Source organism: Biomphalaria glabrata, chromosome 7 (genome assembly GCF_947242115.1).
Source record: "Biomphalaria glabrata chromosome 7, xgBioGlab47.1, whole genome shotgun sequence".
NCBI lineage: Eukaryota > Metazoa > Mollusca > Gastropoda > Planorbidae > Biomphalaria > Biomphalaria glabrata.
Genome location: NC_074717.1, coordinates 10,704,145 through 10,731,796, shown reverse-complemented (window position 1 = coordinate 10,731,796; position 27,652 = coordinate 10,704,145). Strand labels below are relative to the sequence as shown.

The 27,652-nt window shown below is 36.8% G+C and overlaps 1 long non-coding RNA gene, 4 other non-coding genes and 3 pseudogenes across 5 annotated transcripts in view; all 8 read left to right on the top strand.

The window, feature by feature from the left end:
- Positions 1-226: 226 nt before the first annotated feature.
- Positions 227-442, top strand: LOC129927552 (U2 spliceosomal RNA; annotated as a pseudogene).
- Positions 443-8,632: 8,190 nt separating this feature from the next.
- Positions 8,633-27,652, top strand: part of LOC129927419 (uncharacterized) — a 31,970-nt gene continuing 12,950 nt past the window's right edge. The window contains exon 1 of the long non-coding RNA XR_008779031.1: positions 8,633-8,731. This is a non-coding gene — a long non-coding RNA (uncharacterized LOC129927419). The remainder of the gene's footprint in view (positions 8,732-27,652) is intronic.
- On the top strand, positions 8,718-8,891 carry LOC129927556 (U2 spliceosomal RNA; annotated as a pseudogene).
- On the top strand, positions 10,806-10,998 carry LOC129927534 (U2 spliceosomal RNA). Its single transcript, XR_008779140.1, has one exon. It is a non-coding gene; the product is annotated as a U2 spliceosomal RNA (small nuclear RNA).
- On the top strand, positions 12,913-13,105 carry LOC129927533 (U2 spliceosomal RNA). Its single transcript, XR_008779139.1, has one exon. It is a non-coding gene; the product is annotated as a U2 spliceosomal RNA (small nuclear RNA).
- On the top strand, positions 15,020-15,212 carry LOC129927532 (U2 spliceosomal RNA). The gene has a single exon (XR_008779138.1). It is a non-coding gene; the product is annotated as a U2 spliceosomal RNA (small nuclear RNA).
- On the top strand, positions 17,130-17,322 carry LOC129927531 (U2 spliceosomal RNA). Its single transcript, XR_008779137.1, has one exon. It is a non-coding gene; the product is annotated as a U2 spliceosomal RNA (small nuclear RNA).
- On the top strand, positions 25,523-25,738 carry LOC129927550 (U2 spliceosomal RNA; annotated as a pseudogene).

The following is a 27,652-nucleotide window of genomic DNA, read 5'->3' as shown; positions in this document are numbered from 1 at the left end:
TGTACCTTAAAATGTATGCCATGTACCATTTTTATGAAATTTTTACTTTCCTTGTCCTGTACCTTGTACCCATCGAAAACCACGTACCATTTATTAAAAAAAAAAAAAAAAAAAAAAAAAAAAAAAAAAAAAAAAAAAAAAAGAGAAAGAAGAGGCAGAAAGCCCAAGAAAAGAGGCAAAAAAGAGGCCCACCAAAAGAGGCATGAAGCCCAAATCCGATGATGAAATAGCAATAAATGCTGAGGATTAAAAAAAAAAAAAGAAAAAAAAAAAAAAAAAAAAGTAGTATCTGTTCTTATCAGCTTAATATCTGATACGTGGCTCATTGAGTCACTACGATATTAAACTGATTTTTGGAACTAGGCGAGATGTCCGGGGCTTGCTCCGCTCTCGCCACGGGTCGACCCGGTATTGCAGTCCTTCCGGGAATGGCCCAACTCAATTTCAATAAATGGTACGATTGGTAGTTCAGCCTATCTCCTTTCACTCCTAGTTCTCTTTTTCTTCCTTCCTTGCTTCCTTGCTTCCTTCCTTCTACACTTGTGTAGCAATATTCTCCCTTGTAGCACAATCTGTCATGCTAATTACTCTAATTATTATTTCTATTATAATTGTCATTATAATAATTATTTTCATTATAATTATAATAACAATAAGTATTACCGTTGTAATTATAATTACAATTATTGTCATCATTATCATTATTATTATCATTATTATTATTATTATTATTATTATTATTATTATAAAAAATAGTTATACTTATTGTTATAATAATAATAATTGTTTCAATTTTAATATTTATAATGATGATTATAATAATACTTATAATAATTTTTAATAATAATACTTATAATAATTTTTAATAACAATACTTATAATAATAATAATAATAATAAAAACAATAATAATTTTTAATAATGGCAGTTATAATAGTAATTTCTTGTCTTTCTATTCATTGTAAATCTATATGCTTTATTTATTATTTAGCAATTTATTTATACATATATTTATATAAAGTTTATATTGGGCTAGCTATGATTTTTTATTTATTTTATTTTTTCCTTTATTCAAATGTTTATGTATTTTTTATTCAGTGTATTGATTCAAGAACAGATGAAAATGTTATTGCGATTGTCGCAAACCTCTTTGAAAGCTACTGTGTAAATTCTGTGGATTATAAAAATAACATTCATACTCATCAGTTGTGAACAGTGGATTTACTACGAACTTCAAATGGCTGCCTGCGACGAGCTAGCTGATCATACGTAAGTAGCAGTATTTTTATATCTTTCATTTCTTTCTCTTTTTTTTTTTCTTTCAGTTACTTTCTTTTTTTTTTTTTTTAAATAGCTAGCTAGCCCCACGTTCACCCACCTCAATACTCGGCTATTCACAATTTTCTCGCGCAATGCCTGCAAACGATTCTCAAGGTCAGTGTATCAATGTAGGTCCAGACTAAGAATGACATGGGCGCAAAATGTTCCTGAACATTAATTTATATAAATCAAATGTATTAAAACTCTTTAAAGAATAGGGCCATACCATACCTGTGGAAGCTACTTAAATAGTCTGTTCGTGAAAAATATTTTCTAGACCAAATTTGATTTTTTTAAAAAAAATTTTCTAAATTTTTTTTTTTTTTTTGTGGGGTAAAATTTTTCACCCCCTTTACGCTTCGCTAAAAGCACGGCACAGCACAGCTTGGCACAGCAAAGGAAGGTTCTCCATTTTCAAATTTGGACGGGTGTTGGCAATTCTGTCCGAAGGCGGAAAAAAAGTGTCCCTGTTCGAACTCGCGGACAGGTAGGGATGATGCTTTAAGGTCACCAAGCGACTTGGCAGCCTGTCTGTCTGTGCCGATTGAACGAGGCTCCTTTGAAGTAGCGGCTGGACCTTGTCCATTTAGCGGCTTGTCCGGTAGTTATGTCGTCTTCATGTTAAAAAAGGGAAGATTGGCTGGCTGAGTCCTACCTGCACCTGGGACGTTGTTGTTTGCTGTTTTATTGCGCACATGTATTTTGTTTGTTTGTTTGGTTGCGGTGTGGTCAAAGGGAAGCAACACTTGATTAATAGGAGAAAATCTATTAATAGCCATATCAGTGGCAGCAACGGCATAAAATTTGTTTATTTGTAATGCTAAGGGCATCACGTTTCGCTGGCTAACTCTCGCAGTGAAACACTTTGGGTAATATTAACCGGTGGCACCGCAAGCAGGCCACGTGCTAGAAATCCATGGTCACGTGGAAAATGCAATTTTTGTCCGAAAGGTCAGCTCTATTTTTAAATGGTACCCGTTCGCCGATTTTGAGTACATTTTCTGGCGAGAGTGCCGCATTTTGACCATATCCCCTGTATCGCTTCTCGTTCTTTTTTCTAAGATCAAAGTGTAGCATCTGTTCCAATTTTTTCCTGGATTTTTTTCAAGTTCAATTTATATGTTCATCGTTGGATGTGTTATTTTCTTACTCTTCATTGTGTTTTTGATTCGTTTGGATTTTAAGTGTTTTTTTTTCCTGTGCAAGGAGCACAACCCCTTTTTATTATTCATTTTGTGTTTCACCTTTTTTTCTAACACCTTTTGTTTACTAACATGTCTGTTAAGACATTTTTGATTGAGCGCAAAGACCTGGAGGGAGGCCTCGTCCACCCTCCAGGAACCTTGCTGCTCAAACTGTCCGGACAGGGGGCAGTCAGGGCCTCAATGGCGTCCATCGTCGCCGCCTTGGGGCTCAGGCCGGAGGAGGTGGGTCCCCTGTACCGTTTTGAAAACCCGTACCTTTGGTTTCTGGGAGTCTCCTCACCCGTGGTGAGGGGGAAGATCCTAGGGCGGGTTTTCGGCAAAGAAGAAACGTTCAAGGTGGAAGTAACCACATTGGACGAGGAGAAAATTAAAATCACTCTCCACTGGGTGTCCCCCAGCATATCCAAAGCCAAAATGGAAGAGATAGTGGGGAGCATGGCAGAGGAAGGCTCAAAAGTTGAGATTCAGAAAATAGAAGGGACAGACAAGTGGGTGAGCTGGGTAAAACCCAGAAAGGGCGTGGAGCTACCCCACTATATACAACTAAGGTACCAGGACGACCCGAGAACCTACAAGGTTTTGGTTACAACTCCGGGTAGGAGGCAGCAGTGCTGGCACTGCCAGAGGGAAGACCACTGGTCAAACCAGTGCCCGACCAAAACCACTCCCAGAGGGAACAAAAAAGAAGGGGAGAAATCCCAAGACCCCCCAAAAACAACATACGCAACGGCCCTGAAGGGAGTTAGCAGCAAAAAAAGTGCAGAAGAAAGGGCAGACGAGGAAGGGTTTACAGTGGTGGGAAAAAAAAAAGAGATACCCCCACAGGGTCAGGAAGGAAGTAAGAAGGGAAAAACCCCCCCCACGACCCCAACAAAAGGGGAAAGGAGAAATAGCGCAGGAGGGACAAACTCCCACAAGAAACTAAAACCTGAAGGGAGAATAAGGTCAGAGCCTAATTCCCCGACAAAAATAAAAAGAAAAAGAGCGCTATCGACCTCCTCCTCTTCTTCGTCCGACGACCATTGCGGGGACTTGGAGGCGAAAGAGGACAACAAGGAAAAAAAGGAAGGGAAGAAAGAGATAGATTTCCCTGACTCCCCAACCCAACTGGTCATAGATGAGGGGGAGGACCCCAGCACGCACTCCAGCTCATAACACACAAGGTATAGTAAATAGGAGATCAACACACACGCACACTCATAGAAGACGTTAGGACACAAACACGCACACACAACAATCCACCTACACGCAGACATGGCAGACATTACAATTCTCTCCCTAAATATTCGAAGCCTAAATAACAAACACAAATATCTAGTACACTTAGCCAACACCTACAAAACAGATTTCATCTACATTCAAGAAACTAACACACACACGAGATACCAAGCAACCAAAAGCACCTCAGACATGGGATTTGCGGGTGGGTACTTTAGCTTAGGTAGGAAAGCAAGAGGGGTAGCTATTTTACAGACATCCAACAAATTCAAAGTAACACACACACACACAGATAATAACGGTAGGCTAGTCATAGTTAAGGTAGAATCACAAAAACACGCATACACTTTAGTAAACATCTACGCTCCAGCTCAGAGCGGAGAAAGACCGCTGTTTTTCAAAACTCTGAGCGAAGAGCTACTCAGCAAACACGTGGGAGAACAAATAATATTGGGGGGAGACTTCAACTACATAGAAACACATTTAGACAGAAAGCACACAAACACGCAGGGTCCACCCCCTCAGACGAATGACTACTTGGGAGAAACCAAATGTCAACTCCGAATAAAGGATGCGTATAGAACAACGTACCCAGAGGGAAGAGAAACTACACTTAAACACAACTCACACCCAGTGGAGACAAGACTTGACCGATTCTACACGCCAAACGACATAAAAATTAACAAAATAAGACACTTAGACGAGACACTGACTTACACAGACCATAAAGGGGTTTTAGTGGAAATAGGAGGAGAAAGGGGGGAGGCAAAGAAACAAGGACAAATTTGGAAATTTAACAAAAGCCTAATCGATGACCCGTACATCCAAAAATCAATTGCAGAAATGATAAATATTTGCATAGGGGAGGAGAAGAATGACGGACAAATTATACAAATGTGGCCCCTTTTAAAAAAATCAATAAAGCAGCAAGTAATAGTATTGGCAAGAGTCAAAAACCAAAAAATCAAAGAAGAGGAGACAAGACTAAAAAACAGACTGCAAACAACAACGGACGACATTGACAAAACAGAACTGGAAGGACAGTTAGAATACATACACAAACACAAATACAAAGGGGCAGAGATCCGATGCAAACACCCAAACCTAACAGAATCACCCAACAAACTATACTTAACGGCAGAACAAAACGTACAGAAAGACAAGACAATAACAACAATTAAAGACATTGACGGGAAAGAAACACAAGACCAACAAAAGATAAATAAAATAATCTCGAACCATTTTAGAGGAATATATAGGAAAGAACCGACATCAGCAGACGCACAGTCTCTCTTCCTTGACAAAGTAAAGACAATAGACAAGGAGACCGCAGACGAACCTTTCACGCTAGCGGAACTGGGGGCTGCCCTAGACACGACACAAAGCGACAAATCTCCAGGCCCAGACGGTTTAACATACGAATTTTACAAAGCCTTCCTCCCCCAAATAGGACCGTTACTGATAACACTGTACAAAGACATGTTACAAACAGGACAGATACCCCAAGATTTCAACCTCGCATACATTACCCTACTACCCAAAAAAACTGAAAATAATAACTCTCCTAGCGACTTCAGACCAATCTCCCTCTTAAACGTAGACTACAAACTTTTGACCAAAATGATCTTCCTTAGACTCAAACCCCAAATCCCCCTTCTAATAGGACAAGACCAATACTGTAGTAACCCCGACAAAAATATTGACGAGCTAAATCATTTCCTAAGAGACATTATTTACTACTGCAGAGACAAAGACTTAAAGGCAGCCCTCATGTCCGTTGACCAAGAAAAAGCTTTCGACAGAATAGATCACGAATACCTGTTTAAAATACTAGACAAAACTAACATAGACAAGACACTAACACAATACATTAGACTGGTTTACACAGATGCCACAAGCCAATTAATTATAAATCAAAACCTTAGCGATAAGATCCCCATAGAAAGATCAGTCAGGCAAGGGTGTCCCCTGTCCCCCTTCCTATACGCCCTCTGCCTGGAACCCCTGTTAGAAAGCATAAGATTAGACAAGGAAATAATAGGTATAAAAATCCCAGGCCCCAATCCATCAGTTAAAATAAAAGCATACGCAGACGACACTACCCTGTTCCCCACTTCACAAAAAGACGTTAAAAAAATGATAGAGAAATTTACACTTTTCGGGAAGGCGAGCGGGTCCAAAATAAATTTTTCAAAATCTTCAATCATGTCCTTGGGGAGGTGGGAGGCCCCCGCGGAAGAAACCCATGGACTAAAAATAGAGACAGAAACAAAAATATGTGGCATCGTGTGGACCAGAGACCCGACACAATACGTGACGAGACAATGGGACTCCATCATAGACAAAGCCAAAAATATAATAAAGCTTTTTCTGCACACTTCCTCTACCATCTTTGGAAGAGCCATCTTGGTCAATAACCTGATAATACCCAAAATTTTGTACCTTGCAAACGCCGTAGAGCCACCTCCCAACTTTATAGATAAAATAAACAAAATAATTAGAAAATTCATTTTTAAAAATACAATCACCAACATAAAACATAACACACTAGTTCAAGACAAAAGAGACGGGGGGATTAACCTACAAGACATCAAAACAAAAATCAAAGTGCAAAGGTTAAAATATATAGGAAAAGTAGTTAGGTCCCCTGAAAATTTCCCCTTGACCTTGTACTATTTCGGCCTGAAGCTGAACAAAATTCTCCCCATCCAAAACAACACGCCCCATTTCTTTGGCACACACACTCACCCCTTTTATAGATCACTAGCTAGACACTTACAAAACAACGAAAGCTTGATACACCACACATCCAAAGATATCTACACAGCACTTAGGGGAAAACTAAAAGAAAACCTAGGAACCAGAATAAAGTGGGGAAGGGAGCTAGGGGTACAAGCCAACACACATACAGACACATTCACACACTTACACAACAAAATCATAACACCCAAAGCGAGGGAGGTGGCCTACAGGCTGATCTACGGGATGACCCCAATCAAAAGAAAACTCTCTAGCACAACGGAGTCCAGGTACACTTGTGAAATATGTAAAAAAGAAAGCTCAAACCCAGAGAAACACCTATTTAGTGAATGTGTGATGTTTGAGACAACAAAAAAGACCCTTAAAGAAATTATTGATGCAAACAGTCAGGCCTATGTTAATGTAAATATGGCTATCTTCTTAAACAAACTACCCAAAGCCATAAATAAAAGACTTAAAGATATAAATGTAATTATATTAGCCGAATACAGAAACCTGGTCTGGAACACCTACTTACAAGTTGTCCACCATGATAAAAGATGCAATAAAGTTATACTGGAACACATTTTTAGAAAAATTATAGAGCAAAAATGTAAATCAATATAGTACTAAATAAACATATCCAAAGTGTCCATTAACTTAAAGGGAAAGAAATATACAAGTATGCATGTGTGTATACATGTGGGTGTGAATGAGTATACACATTCTAAACAATCCTTTCTATTTAATGTAAAACTTAACCATGTATCTAGAAGTAATACACTACAATTACTAACAATCCAACTATTGTGTATTCAATTAAAACGGAGGCACCTGGATCAACCAAAACACCCAGAATAGGACCCCACTGCTAGTGCGCCCACCAAACAAACTCACAAATACTGACGGCCCTCCTCTTAAAAAAGGAGCACCCCAGTAGCACACCGCTGCCGCAAATCGAAATCTCACAGCAACGACAAGAGACTCCAATTATTCCAGAAGAATTTACACCACTACAAAAAACGGAGAAACTCAGACAATGTAAACAAAACTACAATACCAAGCATAAGGAGAAATAAGGCAACCAGCGCTTCGCCCCAAGGGAAGTCACAAAAACAGACTGCCCACCAAAGAATTTTTTGAGTCGTCTTCCATTTCATTAACAAAAGATAACAGTAACATTCCCAACAGAAGGCTAAGGGAAAAGACACAACTCTTTATGATCTTCGCTCCTGTTGCCCCTGATTGGGTTGAACTTTTTCCCGCTCTGTACTAAATATATGATATTTTAGCTTACTGACAACCTTTCCAATATTATGCAAATTTTGAAATCGGTATCTAGCAATAATGTTTTTAATAAATAACCTAACATCTGTTTCCTAGTTTCAGGCCACTACACAGACATTAAATTTATAATTAAGTCAACAAGGACAGTGTCACTCTAAAGCACAGATGCAAAATGAACATTGTCAATTAAATTGCTCGATCAGTAGACCTCTGTGACAAAAAGTAAATCACAGAAAATTTCTTCGCAGGCAAAAACATCCCGACCCTTGACTCTACAAGACACGATTGCCACCTTGATGACGAGGAAGCAAGTTTCCAAGTCTCAAGGGGGACAATCAAAAAATTGTCAAAGGAAGGAACGATGAAAAGCTTGTTCCCCCCTAACCCTTGTTTTTGAAGTTAACTCCTTAAACATATTGATAATAATGTTGAGGTATGCCACATATGCGGATATATATATATTGTCAAAACTATAATTAGTACTTAATAAAATGTTACACCTGTTCCTATTTGGACCTTTTGATGCAGCCTACTCACTGATCACGCTAGAAACCCTAGAATGTGTTTCTGAAACTATACTTGCCTTCATGAAAAATTTGCTTTTTATGAAATATTCCATGTGTTATTATTATTAGTATAAAATAATATGTCATGTGTTTTTTCCTTTTTGAATTAAAAAAAAAAAAAAAAAAAAAAAAAGAAAAAAAAAAAAAAAAAAAAAAAAAAAGCCCAATAAAGAGGCCAAGAGCCCAAAAAAGAGGCAACGCCCAAAAAAGAGGCAAAGAAAAGAGGCAATAGCCCAAGGATTCCTAGGATGTAAATAGCTAGACAACTGAAGTCAAGGCTAAAAAGCTGAGGTTTCCTTTTGAAAGAAAGAAAAAAGAAAAAAAAAAAAAAAAAAAAAAAAAAAAAAAAAAAAAAAAAAAAAAAAAAAAAAAAAAAAAAAAAAAAAAAAAAAAAAAAGTAGTATCTGTTCTTATCAGCTTAATATCTGATACGTGGCTCATTGAGTCACTACGATATTAAACTGATTTTTGGAACTAGGCGAGATGTCCGGGGCTTGCTCCGCTCTCGCCACGGGTCGACCCGGTATTGCAGTCCTTCCGGGAATGGCCCAACTCAATTTCAATAAATGGTACGATTGGTAGTTCAGCCTATCTCCTTTCACTCCTAGTTCTCTTTTTCTTCCTTCCTTGCTTCCTTGCTTCCTTCCTTCTACACTTGTGTAGCAATATTCTCCCTTGTAGCACAATCTGTCATGCTAATTACTCTAATTATTATTTCTATTATAATTGTCATTATAATAATTATTTTCATTATAATTATAATAACAATAAGTATTACCGTTGTAATTATAATTACAATTATTGTCATCATTATCATTATTATTATCATTATTATTATTATTATTATTATTATTATTATTATAAAAAATAGTTATACTTATTGTTATAATAATAATAATTGTTTCAATTTTAATATTTATAATGATGATTATAATAATACTTATAATAATTTTTAATAATAATACTTATAATAATTTTTAATAACAATACTTATAATAATAATAATAATAATAAAAACAATAATAATTTTTAATAATGGCAGTTATAATAGTAATTTCTTGTCTTTCTATTCATTGTAAATCTATATGCTTTATTTATTATTTAGCAATTTATTTATACATATATTTATATAAAGTTTATATTGGGCTAGCTATGATTTTTTATTTATTTTATTTTTTCCTTTATTCAAATGTTTATGTATTTTTTATTCAGTGTATTGATTCAAGAACAGATGAAAATGTTATTGCGATTGTCGCAAACCTCTTTGAAAGCTACTGTGTAAATTCTGTGGATTATAAAAATAACATTCATACTCATCAGTTGTGAACAGTGGATTTACTACGAACTTCAAATGGCTGCCTGCGACGAGCTAGCTGATCATACGTAAGTAGCAGTATTTTTATATCTTTCATTTCTTTCTCTTTTTTTTTTTCTTTCAGTTACTTTCTTTTTTTTTTTTTTTAAATAGCTAGCTAGCCCCACGTTCACCCACCTCAATACTCGGCTATTCACAATTTTCTCGCGCAATGCCTGCAAACGATTCTCAAGGTCAGTGTATCAATGTAGGTCCAGACTAAGAATGACATGGGCGCAAAATGTTCCTGAACATTAATTTATATAAATCAAATGTATTAAAACTCTTTAAAGAATAGGGCCATACCATACCTGTGGAAGCTACTTAAATAGTCTGTTCGTGAAAAATATTTTCTAGACCAAATTTGATTTTTTTAAAAAAAATTTTCTAAATTTTTTTTTTTTTTTTGTGGGGTAAAATTTTTCACCCCCTTTACGCTTCGCTAAAAGCACGGCACAGCACAGCTTGGCACAGCAAAGGAAGGTTCTCCATTTTCAAATTTGGACGGGTGTTGGCAATTCTGTCCGAAGGCGGAAAAAAAGTGTCCCTGTTCGAACTCGCGGACAGGTAGGGATGATGCTTTAAGGTCACCAAGCGACTTGGCAGCCTGTCTGTCTGTGCCGATTGAACGAGGCTCCTTTGAAGTAGCGGCTGGACCTTGTCCATTTAGCGGCTTGTCCGGTAGTTATGTCGTCTTCATGTTAAAAAAGGGAAGATTGGCTGGCTGAGTCCTACCTGCACCTGGGACGTTGTTGTTTGCTGTTTTATTGCGCACATGTATTTTGTTTGTTTGTTTGGTTGCGGTGTGGTCAAAGGGAAGCAACACTTGATTAATAGGAGAAAATCTATTAATAGCCATATCAGTGGCAGCAACGGCATAAAATTTGTTTATTTGTAATGCTAAGGGCATCACGTTTCGCTGGCTAACTCTCGCAGTGAAACACTTTGGGTAATATTAACCGGTGGCACCGCAAGCAGGCCACGTGCTAGAAATCCATGGTCACGTGGAAAATGCAATTTTTGTCCGAAAGGTCAGCTCTATTTTTAAATGGTACCCGTTCGCCGATTTTGAGTACATTTTCTGGCGAGAGTGCCGCATTTTGACCATATCCCCTGTATCGCTTCTCGGCCTTTTGGCTAAGATCAAAGTGTAGTATCTGTTCTTATCAGCTTAATATCTGATACGTGGCTCATTGAGTCACTACGATATTAAACTGATTTTTGGAACTAGGCGAGATGTCCGGGGCTTGCTCCGCTCTCGCCACGGGTCGACCCGGTATTGCAGTCCTTCCGGGAATGGCCCAACTCAATTTCAATAAATGGTACGATTGGTAGTTCAGCCTATCTCCTTTCACTCCTAGTTCTCTTTTTCTTCCTTCCTTGCTTCCTTGCTTCCTTCCTTCTACACTTGTGTAGCAATATTCTCCCTTGTAGCACAATCTGTCATGCTAATTACTCTAATTATTATTTCTATTATAATTGTCATTATAATAATTATTTTCATTATAATTATAATAACAATAAGTATTACCGTTGTAATTATAATTACAATTATTGTCATCATTATCATTATTATTATCATTATTATTATTATTATTATTATTATTATTATTATAAAAAATAGTTATACTTATTGTTATAATAATAATAATTGTTTCAATTTTAATATTTATAATGATGATTATAATAATACTTATAATAATTTTTAATAATAATACTTATAATAATTTTTAATAACAATACTTATAATAATAATAATAATAATAAAAACAATAATAATTTTTAATAATGGCAGTTATAATAGTAATTTCTTGTCTTTCTATTCATTGTAAATCTATATGCTTTATTTATTATTTAGCAATTTATTTATACATATATTTATATAAAGTTTATATTGGGCTAGCTATGATTTTTTATTTATTTTATTTTTTCCTTTATTCAAATGTTTATGTATTTTTTATTCAGTGTATTGATTCAAGAACAGATGAAAATGTTATTGCGATTGTCGCAAACCTCTTTGAAAGCTACTGTGTAAATTCTGTGGATTATAAAAATAACATTCATACTCATCAGTTGTGAACAGTGGATTTACTACGAACTTCAAATGGCTGCCTGCGACGAGCTAGCTGATCATACGTAAGTAGCAGTATTTTTATATCTTTCATTTCTTTCTCTTTTTTTTTTTCTTTCAGTTACTTTCTTTTTTTTTTTTTTTAAATAGCTAGCTAGCCCCACGTTCACCCACCTCAATACTCGGCTATTCACAATTTTCTCGCGCAATGCCTGCAAACGATTCTCAAGGTCAGTGTATCAATGTAGGTCCAGACTAAGAATGACATGGGCGCAAAATGTTCCTGAACATTAATTTATATAAATCAAATGTATTAAAACTCTTTAAAGAATAGGGCCATACCATACCTGTGGAAGCTACTTAAATAGTCTGTTCGTGAAAAATATTTTCTAGACCAAATTTGATTTTTTTAAAAAAAATTTTCTAAATTTTTTTTTTTTTTTTGTGGGGTAAAATTTTTCACCCCCTTTACGCTTCGCTAAAAGCACGGCACAGCACAGCTTGGCACAGCAAAGGAAGGTTCTCCATTTTCAAATTTGGACGGGTGTTGGCAATTCTGTCCGAAGGCGGAAAAAAAGTGTCCCTGTTCGAACTCGCGGACAGGTAGGGATGATGCTTTAAGGTCACCAAGCGACTTGGCAGCCTGTCTGTCTGTGCCGATTGAACGAGGCTCCTTTGAAGTAGCGGCTGGACCTTGTCCATTTAGCGGCTTGTCCGGTAGTTATGTCGTCTTCATGTTAAAAAAGGGAAGATTGGCTGGCTGAGTCCTACCTGCACCTGGGACGTTGTTGTTTGCTGTTTTATTGCGCACATGTATTTTGTTTGTTTGTTTGGTTGCGGTGTGGTCAAAGGGAAGCAACACTTGATTAATAGGAGAAAATCTATTAATAGCCATATCAGTGGCAGCAACGGCATAAAATTTGTTTATTTGTAATGCTAAGGGCATCACGTTTCGCTGGCTAACTCTCGCAGTGAAACACTTTGGGTAATATTAACCGGTGGCACCGCAAGCAGGCCACGTGCTAGAAATCCATGGTCACGTGGAAAATGCAATTTTTGTCCGAAAGGTCAGCTCTATTTTTAAATGGTACCCGTTCGCCGATTTTGAGTACATTTTCTGGCGAGAGTGCCGCATTTTGACCATATCCCCTGTATCGCTTCTCGGCCTTTTGGCTAAGATCAAAGTGTAGTATCTGTTCTTATCAGCTTAATATCTGATACGTGGCTCATTGAGTCACTACGATATTAAACTGATTTTTGGAACTAGGCGAGATGTCCGGGGCTTGCTCCGCTCTCGCCACGGGTCGACCCGGTATTGCAGTCCTTCCGGGAATGGCCCAACTCAATTTCAATAAATGGTACGATTGGTAGTTCAGCCTATCTCCTTTCACTCCTAGTTCTCTTTTTCTTCCTTCCTTGCTTCCTTGCTTCCTTCCTTCTACACTTGTGTAGCAATATTCTCCCTTGTAGCACAATCTGTCATGCTAATTACTCTAATTATTATTTCTATTATAATTGTCATTATAATAATTATTTTCATTATAATTATAATAACAATAAGTATTACCGTTGTAATTATAATTACAATTATTGTCATCATTATCATTATTATTATCATTATTATTATTATTATTATTATTATTATTATTATAAAAAATAGTTATACTTATTGTTATAATAATAATAATTGTTTCAATTTTAATATTTATAATGATGATTATAATAATACTTATAATAATTTTTAATAATAATACTTATAATAATTTTTAATAACAATACTTATAATAATAATAATAATAATAAAAACAATAATAATTTTTAATAATGGCAGTTATAATAGTAATTTCTTGTCTTTCTATTCATTGTAAATCTATATGCTTTATTTATTATTTAGCAATTTATTTATACATATATTTATATAAAGTTTATATTGGGCTAGCTATGATTTTTTATTTATTTTATTTTTTCCTTTATTCAAATGTTTATGTATTTTTTATTCAGTGTATTGATTCAAGAACAGATGAAAATGTTATTGCGATTGTCGCAAACCTCTTTGAAAGCTACTGTGTAAATTCTGTGGATTATAAAAATAACATTCATACTCATCAGTTGTGAACAGTGGATTTACTACGAACTTCAAATGGCTGCCTGCGACGAGCTAGCTGATCATACGTAAGTAGCAGTATTTTTATATCTTTCATTTCTTTCTCTTTTTTTTTTTCTTTCAGTTACTTTCTTTTTTTTTTTTTTTAAATAGCTAGCTAGCCCCACGTTCACCCACCTCAATACTCGGCTATTCACAATTTTCTCGCGCAATGCCTGCAAACGATTCTCAAGGTCAGTGTATCAATGTAGGTCCAGACTAAGAATGACATGGGCGCAAAATGTTCCTGAACATTAATTTATATAAATCAAATGTATTAAAACTCTTTAAAGAATAGGGCCATACCATACCTGTGGAAGCTACTTAAATAGTCTGTTCGTGAAAAATATTTTCTAGACCAAATTTGATTTTTTTAAAAAAAATTTTCTAAATTTTTTTTTTTTTTTTGTGGGGTAAAATTTTTCACCCCCTTTACGCTTCGCTAAAAGCACGGCACAGCACAGCTTGGCACAGCAAAGGAAGGTTCTCCATTTTCAAATTTGGACGGGTGTTGGCAATTCTGTCCGAAGGCGGAAAAAAAGTGTCCCTGTTCGAACTCGCGGACAGGTAGGGATGATGCTTTAAGGTCACCAAGCGACTTGGCAGCCTGTCTGTCTGTGCCGATTGAACGAGGCTCCTTTGAAGTAGCGGCTGGACCTTGTCCATTTAGCGGCTTGTCCGGTAGTTATGTCGTCTTCATGTTAAAAAAGGGAAGATTGGCTGGCTGAGTCCTACCTGCACCTGGGACGTTGTTGTTTGCTGTTTTATTGCGCACATGTATTTTGTTTGTTTGTTTGGTTGCGGTGTGGTCAAAGGGAAGCAACACTTGATTAATAGGAGAAAATCTATTAATAGCCATATCAGTGGCAGCAACGGCATAAAATTTGTTTATTTGTAATGCTAAGGGCATCACGTTTCGCTGGCTAACTCTCGCAGTGAAACACTTTGGGTAATATTAACCGGTGGCACCGCAAGCAGGCCACGTGCTAGAAATCCATGGTCACGTGGAAAATGCAATTTTTGTCCGAAAGGTCAGCTCTATTTTTAAATGGTACCCGTTCGCCGATTTTGAGTACATTTTCTGGCGAGAGTGCCGCATTTTGACCATATCCCCTGTATCGCTTCTCGGCCTTTTGGCTAAGATCAAAGTGTAGTATCTGTTCTTATCAGCTTAATATCTGATACGTGGCTCATTGAGTCACTACGATATTAAACTGATTTTTGGAACTAGGCGAGATGTCCGGGGCTTGCTCCGCTCTCGCCACGGGTCGACCCGGTATTGCAGTCCTTCCGGGAATGGCCCAACTCAATTTCAATAAATGGTACGATTGGTAGTTCAGCCTATCTCCTTTCACTCCTAGTTCTCTTTTTCTTCCTTCCTTGCTTCCTTGCTTCCTTCCTTCTACACTTGTGTAGCAATATTCTCCCTTGTAGCACAATCTGTCATGCTAATTACTCTAATTATTATTTCTATTATAATTGTCATTATAATAATTATTTTCATTATAATTATAATAACAATAAGTATTACCGTTGTAATTATAATTACAATTATTGTCATCATTATCATTATTATTATCATTATTATTATTATTATTATTATTATTATTATTATAAAAAATAGTTATACTTATTGTTATAATAATAATAATTGTTTCAATTTTAATATTTATAATGATGATTATAATAATACTTATAATAATTTTTAATAATAATACTTATAATAATTTTTAATAACAATACTTATAATAATAATAATAATAATAATAAAAACAATAATAATTTTTAATAATGGCAGTTATAATAGTAATTTCTTGTCTTTCTATTCATTGTAAATCTATATGCTTTATTTATTATTTAGCAATTTATTTATACATATATTTATATAAAGTTTATATTGGGCTAGCTATGATTTTTTATTTATTTTATTTTTTCCTTTATTCAAATGTTTATGTATTTTTTATTCAGTGTATTGATTCAAGAACAGATGAAAATGTTATTGCGATTGTCGCAAACCTCTTTGAAAGCTACTGTGTAAATTCTGTGGATTATAAAAATAACATTCATACTCATCAGTTGTGAACAGTGGATTTACTACGAACTTCAAATGGCTGCCTGCGACGAGCTAGCTGATCATACGTAAGTAGCAGTATTTTTATATCTTTCATTTCTTTCTCTTTTTTTTTTTCTTTCAGTTACTTTCTTTTTTTTTTTTTTTAAATAGCTAGCTAGCCCCACGTTCACCCACCTCAATACTCGGCTATTCACAATTTTCTCGCGCAATGCCTGCAAACGATTCTCAAGGTCAGTGTATCAATGTAGGTCCAGACTAAGAATGACATGGGCGCAAAATGTTCCTGAACATTAATTTATATAAATCAAATGTATTAAAACTCTTTAAAGAATAGGGCCATACCATACCTGTGGAAGCTACTTAAATAGTCTGTTCGTGAAAAATATTTTCTAGACCAAATTTGATTTTTTTAAAAAAAATTTTCTAAATTTTTTTTTTTTTTTTGTGGGGTAAAATTTTTCACCCCCTTTACGCTTCGCTAAAAGCACGGCACAGCACAGCTTGGCACAGCAAAGGAAGGTTCTCCATTTTCAAATTTGGACGGGTGTTGGCAATTCTGTCCGAAGGCGGAAAAAAAGTGTCCCTGTTCGAACTCGCGGACAGGTAGGGATGATGCTTTAAGGTCACCAAGCGACTTGGCAGCCTGTCTGTCTGTGCCGATTGAACGAGGCTCCTTTGAAGTAGCGGCTGGACCTTGTCCATTTAGCGGCTTGTCCGGTAGTTATGTCGTCTTCATGTTAAAAAAGGGAAGATTGGCTGGCTGAGTCCTACCTGCACCTGGGACGTTGTTGTTTGCTGTTTTATTGCGCACATGTATTTTGTTTGTTTGTTTGGTTGCGGTGTGGTCAAAGGGAAGCAACACTTGATTAATAGGAGAAAATCTATTAATAGCCATATCAGTGGCAGCAACGGCATAAAATTTGTTTATTTGTAATGCTAAGGGCATCACGTTTCGCTGGCTAACTCTCGCAGTGAAACACTTTGGGTAATATTAACCGGTGGCACCGCAAGCAGGCCACGTGCTAGAAATCCATGGTCACGTGGAAAATGCAATTTTTGTCCGAAAGGTCAGCTCTATTTTTAAATGGTACCCGTTCGCCGATTTTGAGTACATTTTCTGGCGAGAGTGCCGCATTTTGACCATATCCCCTGTATCGCTTCTCGGCCTTTTGGCTAAGATCAAAGTGTAGTATCTGTTCTTATCAGCTTAATATCTGATACGTGGCTCATTGAGTCACTACGATATTAAACTGATTTTTGGAACTAGGCGAGATGTCCGGGGCTTGCTCCGCTCTCGCCACGGGTCGACCCGGTATTGCAGTCCTTCCGGGAATGGCCCAACTCAATTTCAATAAATGGTACGATTGGTAGTTCAGCCTATCTCCTTTCACTCCTAGTTCTCTTTTTCTTCCTTCCTTGCTTCCTTGCTTCCTTCCTTCTACACTTGTGTAGCAATATTCTCCCTTGTAGCACAATCTGTCATGCTAATTACTCTAATTATTATTTCTATTATAATTGTCATTATAATAATTATTTTCATTATAATTATAATAACAATAAGTATTACCGTTGTAATTATAATTACAATTATTGTCATCATTATCATTATTATTATCATTATTATTATTATTATTATTATTATTATTATTATAAAAAATAGTTATACTTATTGTTATAATAATAATAATTGTTTCAATTTTAATATTTATAATGATGATTATAATAATACTTATAATAATTTTTAATAATAATACTTATAATAATTTTTAATAACAATACTTATAATAATAATAATAATAATAAAAACAATAATAATTTTTAATAATGGCAGTTATAATAGTAATTTCTTGTCTTTCTATTCATTGTAAATCTATATGCTTTATTTATTATTTAGCAATTTATTTATACATATATTTATATAAAGTTTATATTGGGCTAGCTATGATTTTTTATTTATTTTATTTTTTCCTTTATTCAAATGTTTATGTATTTTTTATTCAGTGTATTGATTCAAGAACAGATGAAAATGTTATTGCGATTGTCGCAAACCTCTTTGAAAGCTACTGTGTAAATTCTGTGGATTATAAAAATAACATTCATACTCATCAGTTGTGAACAGTGGATTTACTACGAACTTCAAATGGCTGCCTGCGACGAGCTAGCTGATCATACGTAAGTAGCAGTATTTTTATATCTTTCATTTCTTTCTCTTTTTTTTTTTCTTTCAGTTACTTTCTTTTTTTTTTTTTTTAAATAGCTAGCTAGCCCCACGTTCACCCACCTCAATACTCGGCTATTCACAATTTTCTCGCGCAATGCCTGCAAACGATTCTCAAGGTCAGTGTATCAATGTAGGTCCAGACTAAGAATGACATGGGCGCAAAATGTTCCTGAACATTAATTTATATAAATCAAATGTATTAAAACTCTTTAAAGAATAGGGCCATACCATACCTGTGGAAGCTACTTAAATAGTCTGTTCGTGAAAAATATTTTCTAGACCAAATTTGATTTTTTTAAAAAAAATTTTCTAAATTTTTTTTTTTTTTTTGTGGGGTAAAATTTTTCACCCCCTTTACGCTTCGCTAAAAGCACGGCACAGCACAGCTTGGCACAGCAAAGGAAGGTTCTCCATTTTCAAATTTGGACGGGTGTTGGCAATTCTGTCCGAAGGCGGAAAAAAAGTGTCCCTGTTCGAACTCGCGGACAGGTAGGGATGATGCTTTAAGGTCACCAAGCGACTTGGCAGCCTGTCTGTCTGTGCCGATTGAACGAGGCTCCTTTGAAGTAGCGGCTGGACCTTGTCCATTTAGCGGCTTGTCCGGTAGTTATGTCGTCTTCATGTTAAAAAAGGGAAGATTGGCTGGCTGAGTCCTACCTGCACCTGGGACGTTGTTGTTTGCTGTTTTATTGCGCACATGTATTTTGTTTGTTTGTTTGGTTGCGGTGTGGTCAAAGGGAAGCAACACTTGATTAATAGGAGAAAATCTATTAATAGCCATATCAGTGGCAGCAACGGCATAAAATTTGTTTATTTGTAATGCTAAGGGCATCACGTTTCGCTGGCTAACTCTCGCAGTGAAACACTTTGGGTAATATTAACCGGTGGCACCGCAAGCAGGCCACGTGCTAGAAATCCATGGTCACGTGGAAAATGCAATTTTTGTCCGAAAGGTCAGCTCTATTTTTAAATGGTACCCGTTCGCCGATTTTGAGTACATTTTCTGGCGAGAGTGCCGCATTTTGACCATATCCCCTGTATCGCTTCTCGTTCTTTTTTCTAAGATCAAAGTGTAGCATCTGTTCCAATTTTTTCCTGGATTTTTTTCAAGTTCAATTTATATGTTCATCGTTGGATGTGTTATTTTCTTACTCTTCATTGTGTTTTTGATTCGTTTGGATTTTAAGTGTTTTTTTTTCCTGTGCAAGGAGCACAACCCCTTTTTATTATTCATTTTGTGTTTCACCTTTTTTTCTAACACCTTTTGTTTACTAACATGTCTGTTAAGACATTTTTGATTGAGCGCAAAGACCTGGAGGGAGGCCTCGTCCACCCTCCAGGAACCTTGCTGCTCAAACTGTCCGGACAGGGGGCAGTCAGGGCCTCAATGGCGTCCATCGTCGCCGCCTTGGGGCTCAGGCCGGAGGAGGTGGGTCCCCTGTACCGTTTTGAAAACCCGTACCTTTGGTTTCTGGGAGTCTCCTCACCCGTGGTGAGGGGGAAGATCCTAGGGCGGGTTTTCGGCAAAGAAGAAACGTTCAAGGTGGAAGTAACCACATTGGACGAGGAGAAAATTAAAATCACTCTCCACTGGGTGTCCCCCAGCATATCCAAAGCCAAAATGGAAGAGATAGTGGGGAGCATGGCAGAGGAAGGCTCAAAAGTTGAGATTCAGAAAATAGAAGGGACAGACAAGTGGGTGAGCTGGGTAAAACCCAGAAAGGGCGTGGAGCTACCCCACTATATACAACTAAGGTACCAGGACGACCCGAGAACCTACAAGGTTTTGGTTACAACTCCGGGTAGGAGGCAGCAGTGCTGGCACTGCCAGAGGGAAGACCACTGGTCAAACCAGTGCCCGACCAAAACCACTCCCAGAGGGAACAAAAAAGAAGGGGAGAAATCCCAAGACCCCCCAAAAACAACATACGCAACGGCCCTGAAGGGAGTTAGCAGCAAAAAAAGTGCAGAAGAAAGGGCAGACGAGGAAGGGTTTACAGTGGTGGGAAAAAAAAAAGAGATACCCCCACAGGGTCAGGAAGGAAGTAAGAAGGGAAAAACCCCCCCCACGACCCCAACAAAAGGGGAAAGGAGAAATAGCGCAGGAGGGACAAACTCCCACAAGAAACTAAAACCTGAAGGGAGAATAAGGTCAGAGCCTAATTCCCCGACAAAAATAAAAAGAAAAAGAGCGCTATCGACCTCCTCCTCTTCTTCGTCCGACGACCATTGCGGGGACTTGGAGGCGAAAGAGGACAACAAGGAAAAAAAGGAAGGGAAGAAAGAGATAGATTTCCCTGACTCCCCAACCCAACTGGTCATAGATGAGGGGGAGGACCCCAGCACGCACTCCAGCTCATAACACACAAGGTATAGTAAATAGGAGATCAACACACACGCACACTCATAGAAGACGTTAGGACACAAACACGCACACACAACAATCCACCTACACGCAGACATGGCAGACATTACAATTCTCTCCCTAAATATTCGAAGCCTAAATAACAAACACAAATATCTAGTACACTTAGCCAACACCTACAAAACAGATTTCATCTACATTCAAGAAACTAACACACACACGAGATACCAAGCAACCAAAAGCACCTCAGACATGGGATTTGCGGGTGGGTACTTTAGCTTAGGTAGGAAAGCAAGAGGGGTAGCTATTTTACAGACATCCAACAAATTCAAAGTAACACACACACACACAGATAATAACGGTAGGCTAGTCATAGTTAAGGTAGAATCACAAAAACACGCATACACTTTAGTAAACATCTACGCTCCAGCTCAGAGCGGAGAAAGACCGCTGTTTTTCAAAACTCTGAGCGAAGAGCTACTCAGCAAACACGTGGGAGAACAAATAATATTGGGGGGAGACTTCAACTACATAGAAACACATTTAGACAGAAAGCACACAAACACGCAGGGTCCACCCCCTCAGACGAATGACTACTTGGGAGAAACCAAATGTCAACTCCGAATAAAGGATGCGTATAGAACAACGTACCCAGAGGGAAGAGAAACTACACTTAAACACAACTCACACCCAGTGGAGACAAGACTTGACCGATTCTACACGCCAAACGACATAAAAATTAACAAAATAAGACACTTAGACGAGACACTGACTTACACAGACCATAAAGGGGTTTTAGTGGAAATAGGAGGAGAAAGGGGGGAGGCAAAGAAACAAGGACAAATTTGGAAATTTAACAAAAGCCTAATCGATGACCCGTACATCCAAAAATCAATTGCAGAAATGATAAATATTTGCATAGGGGAGGAGAAGAATGACGGACAAATTATACAAATGTGGCCCCTTTTAAAAAAATCAATAAAGCAGCAAGTAATAGTATTGGCAAGAGTCAAAAACCAAAAAATCAAAGAAGAGGAGACAAGACTAAAAAACAGACTGCAAACAACAACGGACGACATTGACAAAACAGAACTGGAAGGACAGTTAGAATACATACACAAACACAAATACAAAGGGGCAGAGATCCGATGCAAACACCCAAACCTAACAGAATCACCCAACAAACTATACTTAACGGCAGAACAAAACGTACAGAAAGACAAGACAATAACAACAATTAAAGACATTGACGGGAAAGAAACACAAGACCAACAAAAGATAAATAAAATAATCTCGAACCATTTTAGAGGAATATATAGGAAAGAACCGACATCAGCAGACGCACAGTCTCTCTTCCTTGACAAAGTAAAGACAATAGACAAGGAGACCGCAGACGAACCTTTCACGCTAGCGGAACTGGGGGCTGCCCTAGACACGACACAAAGCGACAAATCTCCAGGCCCAGACGGTTTAACATACGAATTTTACAAAGCCTTCCTCCCCCAAATAGGACCGTTACTGATAACACTGTACAAAGACATGTTACAAACAGGACAGATACCCCAAGATTTCAACCTCGCATACATTACCCTACTACCCAAAAAAACTGAAAATAATAACTCTCCTAGCGACTTCAGACCAATCTCCCTCTTAAACGTAGACTACAAACTTTTGACCAAAATGATCTTCCTTAGACTCAAACCCCAAATCCCCCTTCTAATAGGACAAGACCAATACTGTAGTAACCCCGACAAAAATATTGACGAGCTAAATCATTTCCTAAGAGACATTATTTACTACTGCAGAGACAAAGACTTAAAGGCAGCCCTCATGTCCGTTGACCAAGAAAAAGCTTTCGACAGAATAGATCACGAATACCTGTTTAAAATACTAGACAAAACTAACATAGACAAGACACTAACACAATACATTAGACTGGTTTACACAGATGCCACAAGCCAATTAATTATAAATCAAAACCTTAGCGATAAGATCCCCATAGAAAGATCAGTCAGGCAAGGGTGTCCCCTGTCCCCCTTCCTATACGCCCTCTGCCTGGAACCCCTGTTAGAAAGCATAAGATTAGACAAGGAAATAATAGGTATAAAAATCCCAGGCCCCAATCCATCAGTTAAAATAAAAGCATACGCAGACGACACTACCCTGTTCCCCACTTCACAAAAAGACGTTAAAAAAATGATAGAGAAATTTACACTTTTCGGGAAGGCGAGCGGGTCCAAAATAAATTTTTCAAAATCTTCAATCATGTCCTTGGGGAGGTGGGAGGCCCCCGCGGAAGAAACCCATGGACTAAAAATAGAGACAGAAACAAAAATATGTGGCATCGTGTGGACCAGAGACCCGACACAATACGTGACGAGACAATGGGACTCCATCATAGACAAAGCCAAAAATATAATAAAGCTTTTTCTGCACACTTCCTCTACCATCTTTGGAAGAGCCATCTTGGTCAATAACCTGATAATACCCAAAATTTTGTACCTTGCAAACGCCGTAGAGCCACCTCCCAACTTTATAGATAAAATAAACAAAATAATTAGAAAATTCATTTTTAAAAATACAATCACCAACATAAAACATAACACACTAGTTCAAGACAAAAGAGACGGGGGGATTAACCTACAAGACATCAAAACAAAAATCAAAGTGCAAAGGTTAAAATATATAGGAAAAGTAGTTAGGTCCCCTGAAAATTTCCCCTTGACCTTGTACTATTTCGGCCTGAAGCTGAACAAAATTCTCCCCATCCAAAACAACACGCCCCATTTCTTTGGCACACACACTCACCCCTTTTATAGATCACTAGCTAGACACTTACAAAACAACGAAAGCTTGATACACCACACATCCAAAGATATCTACACAGCACTTAGGGGAAAACTAAAAGAAAACCTAGGAACCAGAATAAAGTGGGGAAGGGAGCTAGGGGTACAAGCCAACACACATACAGACACATTCACACACTTACACAACAAAATCATAACACCCAAAGCGAGGGAGGTGGCCTACAGGCTGATCTACGGGATGACCCCAATCAAAAGAAAACTCTCTAGCACAACGGAGTCCAGGTACACTTGTGAAATATGTAAAAAAGAAAGCTCAAACCCAGAGAAACACCTATTTAGTGAATGTGTGATGTTTGAGACAACAAAAAAGACCCTTAAAGAAATTATTGATGCAAACAGTCAGGCCTATGTTAATGTAAATATGGCTATCTTCTTAAACAAACTACCCAAAGCCATAAATAAAAGACTTAAAGATATAAATGTAATTATATTAGCCGAATACAGAAACCTGGTCTGGAACACCTACTTACAAGTTGTCCACCATGATAAAAGATGCAATAAAGTTATACTGGAACACATTTTTAGAAAAATTATAGAGCAAAAATGTAAATCAATATAGTACTAAATAAACATATCCAAAGTGTCCATTAACTTAAAGGGAAAGAAATATACAAGTATGCATGTGTGTATACATGTGGGTGTGAATGAGTATACACATTCTAAACAATCCTTTCTATTTAATGTAAAACTTAACCATGTATCTAGAAGTAATACACTACAATTACTAACAATCCAACTATTGTGTATTCAATTAAAACGGAGGCACCTGGATCAACCAAAACACCCAGAATAGGACCCCACTGCTAGTGCGCCCACCAAACAAACTCACAAATACTGACGGCCCTCCTCTTAAAAAAGGAGCACCCCAGTAGCACACCGCTGCCGCAAATCGAAATCTCACAGCAACGACAAGAGACTCCAATTATTCCAGAAGAATTTACACCACTACAAAAAACGGAGAAACTCAGACAATGTAAACAAAACTACAATACCAAGCATAAGGAGAAATAAGGCAACCAGCGCTTCGCCCCAAGGGAAGTCACAAAAACAGACTGCCCACCAAAGAATTTTTTGAGTCGTCTTCCATTTCATTAACAAAAGATAACAGTAACATTCCCAACAGAAGGCTAAGGGAAAAGACACAACTCTTTATGATCTTCGCTCCTGTTGCCCCTGATTGGGTTGAACTTTTTCCCGCTCTGTACTAAATATATGATATTTTAGCTTACTGACAACCTTTCCAATATTATGCAAATTTTGAAATCGGTATCTAGCAATAATGTTTTTAATAAATAACCTAACATCTGTTTCCTAGTTTCAGGCCACTACACAGACATTAAATTTATAATTAAGTCAACAAGGACAGTGTCACTCTAAAGCACAGATGCAAAATGAACATTGTCAATTAAATTGCTCGATCAGTAGACCTCTGTGACAAAAAGTAAATCACAGAAAATTTCTTCGCAGGCAAAAACATCCCGACCCTTGACTCTACAAGACACGATTGCCACCTTGATGACGAGGAAGCAAGTTTCCAAGTCTCAAGGGGGACAATCAAAAAATTGTCAAAGGAAGGAACGATGAAAAGCTTGTTCCCCCCTAACCCTTGTTTTTGAAGTTAACTCCTTAAACATATTGATAATATGTGTACACGCCTTCTAAATGTTGAGGTATGCCACATATGCGGATATATATATATTGTCAAAACTATAATTAGTACTTAATAAAATGTTACACCTGTTCCTATTTGGACCTTTTGATGCAGCCTACTCACTGATCACGCTAGAAACCCTAGAATGTGTTTCTGAAACTATACTTGCCTTCATGAAAAATTTGCTTTTTATGAAATATTCCATGTGTTATTATTATTAGTATAAAATAATATGTCATGTGTTTTTTCCTTTTTGAATTAAAAAAAAAAAAAAAAAAAAAAAAAGAAAAAAAAAAAAAAAAAAAAAAAAAGCCCAATAAAGAGGCCAAGAGCCCAAAAAAGAGGCAACGCCCAAAAAAGAGGCAAAGAAAAGAGGCAATAGCCCAAGGATTCCTAGGATGTAAATAGCTAGACAACTGAAGTCAAGGCTAAAAAGCTGAGGTTTCCTTTTGAAAAAAAAAAGAAAGAAAAAAAAAAAAAAAAAAAAAAAAAAAAAAAGTAGTATCTGTTCTTATCAGCTTAATATCTGATACGTGGCTCATTGAGTCACTACGATATTAAACTGATTTTTGGAACTAGGCGAGATGTCCGGGGCTTGCTCCGCTCTCGCCACGGGTCGACCCGGTATTGCAGTCCTTCCGGGAATGGCCCAACTCAATTTCAATAAATGGTACGATTGGTAGTTCAGCCTATCTCCTTTCACTCCTAGTTCTCTTTTTCTTCCTTCCTTGCTTCCTTGCTTCCTTCCTTCTACACTTGTGTAGCAATATTCTCCCTTGTAGCACAATCTGTCATGCTAATTACTCTAATTATTATTTCTATTATAATTGTCATTATAATAATTATTTTCATTATAATTATAATAACAATAAGTATTACCGTTGTAATTATAATTACAATTATTGTCATCATTATCATTATTATTATCATTATTATTATTATTATTATTATTATTATTATTATAAAAAATAGTTATACTTATTGTTATAATAATAATAATTGTTTCAATTTTAATATTTATAATGATGATTATAATAATACTTATAATAATTTTTAATAATAATACTTATAATAATTTTTAATAACAATACTTATAATAATAATAATAATAATAAAAACAATAATAATTTTTAATAATGGCAGTTATAATAGTAATTTCTTGTCTTTCTATTCATTGTAAATCTATATGCTTTATTTATTATTTAGCAATTTATTTATACATATATTTATATAAAGTTTATATTGGGCTAGCTATGATTTTTTATTTATTTTATTTTTTCCTTTATTCAAATGTTTATGTATTTTTTATTCAGTGTATTGATTCAAGAACAGATGAAAATGTTATTGCGATTGTCGCAAACCTCTTTGAAAGCTACTGTGTAAATTCTGTGGATTATAAAAATAACATTCATACTCATCAGTTGTGAACAGTGGATTTACTACGAACTTCAAATGGCTGCCTGCGACGAGCTAGCTGATCATACGTAAGTAGCAGTATTTTTATATCTTTCATTTCTTTCTCTTTTTTTTTTTCTTTCAGTTACTTTCTTTTTTTTTTTTTTTAAATAGCTAGCTAGCCCCACGTTCACCCACCTCAATACTCGGCTATTCACAATTTTCTCGCGCAATGCCTGCAAACGATTCTCAAGGTCAGTGTATCAATGTAGGTCCAGACTAAGAATGACATGGGCGCAAAATGTTCCTGAACATTAATTTATATAAATCAAATGTATTAAAACTCTTTACAGAATAGGGCCATACCATACCTGTGGAAGCTACTTAAATAGTCTGTTCGTGAAAAATATTTTCTAGACCAAATTTGATTTTTTTTTAAATTTTTTTTTCTAAATTTTTTTTTTTTTTTTTTGTGGGGTAAAATTTTTCACCCCCTTTACGCTTCGCTAAAAGCACGGCACAGCACAGCTTGGCACAGCAAAGGAAGGTTCTCCATTTTCAAATTTGGACGGGTGTTGGCAATTCTGTCCGAAGGCGGAAAAAAAGTGTCCCTGTTCGAACTCGCGGACAGGTAGGGATGATGCTTTAAGGTCACCAAGCGACTTGGCAGCCTGTCTGTCTGTGCCGATTGAACGAGGCTCCTTTGAAGTAGCGGCTGGACCTTGTCCATTTAGCGGCTTGTCCGGTAGTTATGTCGTCTTCATGTTAAAAAAGGGAAGATTGGCTGGCTGAGTCCTACCTGCACCTGGGACGTTGTTGTTTGCTGTTTTATTGCGCACATGTATTTTGTTTGTTTGTTTGGTTGCGGTGTGGTCAAAGGGAAGCAACACTTGATTAATAGGAGAAAATCTATTAATAGCCATATCAGTGGCAGCAACGGCATAAAATTTGTTTATTTGTAATGCTAAGGGCATCACGTTTCGCTGGCTAACTCTCGCAGTGAAACACTTTGGGTAATATTAACCGGTGGCACCGCAAGCAGGCCACGTGCTAGAAATCCATGGTCACGTGGAAAATGCAATTTTTGTCCGAAAGGTCAGCTCTATTTTTAAATGGTACCCGTTCGCCGATTTTGAGTACATTTTCTGGCGAGAGTGCCGCATTTTGACCATATCCC